This window comes from Apaloderma vittatum, unplaced genomic scaffold (genome assembly GCF_000703405.1).
Source record: "Apaloderma vittatum isolate BGI_N311 unplaced genomic scaffold, ASM70340v1 scaffold15334, whole genome shotgun sequence".
Lineage (NCBI taxonomy): Eukaryota > Metazoa > Chordata > Aves > Trogoniformes > Trogonidae > Apaloderma > Apaloderma vittatum.
Genome location: NW_009711053.1, coordinates 42,951 through 47,547, shown reverse-complemented (window position 1 = coordinate 47,547; position 4,597 = coordinate 42,951). Strand labels below are relative to the sequence as shown.

Genomic DNA, 4,597 nt, shown 5'->3' with positions numbered 1-4,597 from the left:
TTTCCAACCTGAGTGATTCTGTGATTCTAAACAGCCGAGCCTTGGTGAAGTCCTCATGATGAAGTACCCAACTGTGCTTGACACTCTCCCTCAAATCCAGCAGAACTCTATTCATTAGAACTGGCCAAAACAATGAATGGAAGAAGACTGTTTTATCTAAGTAGGTAAATAATAATCATGAATTACCTGCATTTTACACACACACACACACACACACACACAAAAAGTCTGTTTTTCATTTCACGATCTTTCCGTTTTCCTGTTATCCAAAAAACACTGTTCTGGAAGTAGTCCGAATCATTGAAATTTGATTATTCATTTAATAATACCTGAACAAATAATTGGGAGGGGAAAAAAAAGAAAAAAGAAGTGAAATGTTTGAAACAAAATCAAGAGATCTACACACTGCAAGAAAAGTTTTATTTTCGTATATTATCTGACAAACTTGTTCAAACACAACGTACACACAAAAATTGACTTCTAAATTTCCTTCTGATGTGCACTGTTGCTATATATTCACTGTATATCCCATCTCCACCCAGCCAATGTCTTTATTGTCTGCCTTTACTATTTTAAAGTGCTCGGGTTTATTCTCTCAAGGAGTGAGGAAAAAAGGTACCAGGTAAACTCCTAAGTGTACAGATTCATGGTTACCAGGCTATTTTTTTCCTGTAAAACCCAACCAAGCAAATAAACAAAACCACCCAAACCTGGTCGTACTATGGATTCTTTTACTCCATAAATGAAAAATTCCCATGATTCCATGATTCATGTCATGTTTTTCAGTCATGCATGATTCAAGAAACCAAGAATTTTCAAAGCTTTCTTACTGTGAGCAAACTATTATTTTTTACAATATTCTTGTTAGTGCTTAGTTTTCTTTGTCCTCATTTCACACGTGTTCAAGTGACAGCTGCAAGCATTTTGCACTTTAAGATAGACATTTTTAACAGCTTCTCTGACTGGAAGTATTGACTAGAATATATTTGTAGCTCTTTGCATTGTTACTCATTAATGATTCCTAACAGTCTTTCCTGCAGCCATTAAGGATCACAGATACTCTTCTTTTTGTTTGTTTTTGTGACATTTATTCATGAACAAGTAAGACTTTTCATCCACGTAAACCATATTTACTTCAGCCTGTCTCCTTCTGCAATACAACTGCGTTAATTTTGCCGTCTGTGCTGCAAGTCTGCATTTGTGACTCCGAGTGGAGCTCGTTAAAACTTACCTGAATTAGCGCTCTTTCTGTAGGCAGTGTACACGCCAAAAGCAGGGACCTCAGCTGGAGCTCCCAGAGCACTGACTCAGCTGCTCAGTTAGGGTGGCTGCAAGGCCTGAGCAGGGAAAATCAGCTTTTTCTCTCAAAATGCTGAACGAATTCGGCTGTCTGTTGCAAGACAGTATCTCTGGAGAATTTCAGAGATCTGAAATCAGCTTCTTCCTACGAAAGAACTGCAGAAATGAGAAAGTTATCAAAACAACCGTACTTTTATTTTTAGGTAAGTCAGAAAATGACAGCCTCTGGAAATCCTAACTCGGTTGCACAGCCTTTGGAGGGCCCTTCCAGGCCTGCTGCCTGCCACTGCCAGTCCCTGGTCATCCTCATCGTCCTTGAAGCACTGACACTGACCTTCGGTGCTGCCGAAAACTCCGGGTGTGGATTATCTCCCTGTAACTGTAGGAACGTACAAATGCGTGCGGATGCTGTTGCAGGCTGGGTACGTTAATTAAGACAATCTACCCGTGTACATTAAATACTTACATGGGTGTCAGTAAGGCGTCTACTCGGGGTTCCTCTCTCCTGTGGAGACATTTCTTGGGTGTCTGACTAGAGAGATCTCCCTCGTTTCCGTCAGAAGCTTTGGGCTGAAGTGCCGTGGGTAGGAAGTGGTTTGCACGCGTGCGGTCTCGCTTCTTAAGGTACCTCCGTGTTTTTCACAAGTTAATTGAATCTGGCATCCTTACATATACCTGAGTGATTCACACCGAAACCACGGTATGTAAAAGTGCTGATACAACGGGCTAATTAGGGATTGCTAAGTGCCCTATTAATCAATATTGAGAGCGAACAGCGACAGGAGGGATTTCACATTTCTGTTTTTCTTTGGCTTAAACGATTCCGTTATTTTCACAGGAAACCAAAGTGCTCTGTATGGTCACTGACATCTTTTCACGTGGCTACTTCTCCGCTGGCACTGCTTGGACAAGGTTCACTCTCATTTCTGCTGCAGGAGGAATATTTTTGCTCTGTGCTTGCAGAGCGCTTACTCTTACAGCTTTGATCATGACTTGTGCCTGTTGAATCTGTTCTGTTTTCAAAGCCTGGAGTCTCTAATGGGGTCAGCAATCAATACAAAACAAAACACAACAAAGAAAAGAGTAGAAGCAGGCAAAACCCAGAAAAGAACATCATGAAGAGGCTCAGGTAGTGAGGAAGGTTGGATTTCCTTGCAAAACAACATTCACGAGCATAAAAGTAGTCTAAGGAAGGAGTGATATTTTGAGAGCTGAAGGTGGGTAAAAATTGAAACAAGAAAGCAAAACTTTCTGTTGGAAAAGAAGACGAGAAGCAAAGCCGCTGTCATGGCCTGCGATAATGCCTGGAACGCTGGGGTATTTTTATCCCAGTGGATAGGAAAACATTGGGATGGGAAACTAAATCCTGTGATCCTTGAGACTGGACAGCGGCAAACTTCAGCGTCCCAAAGGACATTTGGCGAAATAAAAAATAAGGACAATGTGAGCATTAATGATGAAGCCACATCTCCTACTGCCCATGAGAAACTGGAATAATGTTCCGTGGGGTTTCAGACCCCAAAGCTAACCAGCCTGTCTTCACCCAGGGGGGATTGCTGGTATTCCTGGGCAGTTTAGTGTTTCAGAACCCCTTCGCCTTCTCAGCTGCTCATCCAGCAGCATCCAGGCAGTGAAACTGGATGGTTGTAAAAGTGGGACGTGTTTCACTGCGCAACCAGCTGCGGACGACCTGTGGAATTTATAACTTAAAAGCAAATATAGGGACAGGAAGGTGTGACTAGTTTACGGGACAAAAGCTGAAATGGAAAGGTCACAGTATGAGAAGCTTTCTTTGGGAATGGAAATTTGTAATTGACTGCTGTGGACAACAGTGCAAAAATACACTTTTTTTTGAAATTATTAAATATTTTGTCAGCTGCAATGTTTCCAAGCAACTGGTATTTATATACTTGAGTTTGTACTATCCTTTCAGGAGTATAAAACAGGCTGTGTTAGAAATGAAAGAAGACAGTTTTTGTAAGGGATGTGTGTCCAGAAGGCCATTTCTCACTGGACGTGATATAACTGTGGACCTTCTGAGTTATGGTGATTTCTCAGATTTCTTTAAATGGATTTGAAAAGTGATGGAACTGGGCCTGCTTGACTGAGGTGAGGGAGGAAAATATTCCTTCCTGTCTGTCGATTTTGATAATGAGGGATCAAGCCCTTGGAGGAGGGCTCTGTTCTCACTACTAGTAGGGAGAACCTGCTCCCCAATATAATTTCTGCAGTAAGAACAATCCTGTTTATTTTCCGTTGTAATTTCTTACTGGAATTTGCAGGGTGCTGTTGAGCAGTTTGTGCATTTAAACACTGAATTGCTTAGATCCTGTATGAAATAATCGGCGACAATTGCACATTGTATTGTGAGGTTTCTTCAGCTTGAAGGATTCCAGGATATGGTAGGATTTGGTGCTACTTGGAATCACTGGGTTTTAGGCAATTTTACTTTAGGATGGAAAATTATTTTTTTATTACAAAGAGCCCTGGAATCAGGCAGTCTCTGTGGCGCAATCGGTTAGCGCGTTCGGCTGTTAACCGAAAGGTTGGTGGTTCGAGCCCACCCAGGGACGGGTTCTCCCGCTTCGTTTCCCATGGCAGAAGGGTTGGAAGGAGCTGGATTTTATGTCCCTTCCAACCCAAACTGTTCTTTGATTCTATGAAACTTCGGAAAATGAATTTCCTGTTAGCCTCAGGCTCATTAAAACATTAGTCTACTGAAGTATCGGCAGTGGATTAAAGACTAAAATACTTCATGGGTCATTATTTAAAGATGAGATTTCATAGAAATATTTCAATTCAAGCAGCATATTACAGAGTGTTCCTTGGGGTCCACATTGTTCTGTCCTATCTGTTCATCTTTGTGATTCTCTGTTGTATTGCTGCAAGCTCTGAGGGGCCTGTGTAATTTTATGATGTTGAAATGTAAACATATATATATATATACACAAAATATCCACATGAGCTACTGTGCACCTTGGGTTTAGCAAAGATTCATCGTTTAGGTATTAATGGAGAGCTGAGTAGTTGTGCCATTTCAGTAATTTGTGTGTAAAAGCCTGGTGAGTTGGAATCTGGAGAAGAGAAGACTCCGGGGGCACCTTATCGTCGCCTTCCAGTGCCCGAAGGGAACCCACGGGGAGGCTGGGGGGGGACTTTTGACAAGAGTGTCCAGCGATGGCACAAGGGGAAATGGATTTCAGTTGAAGGAGAATAGGTTCAGATTGGGTCTTGGGAAGAAATTCTTCAGTGTGAGGGTGGCCAGACTCTGGCCCAGATTGCCCAGAGAGGCGGTGGC

The 4,597-nt window shown here is 42.1% G+C and overlaps 1 non-coding gene across 1 annotated transcript; it reads left to right on the top strand.

The window, feature by feature from the left end:
• Positions 1 to 3,798: 3,798 nt before the first annotated feature.
• Positions 3,799 to 3,872, top strand: TRNAN-GUU. Its single transcript has one exon. It is a non-coding gene; the product is annotated as a tRNA-Asn (tRNA).
• Positions 3,873 to 4,597: the final 725 nt, after the last annotated feature.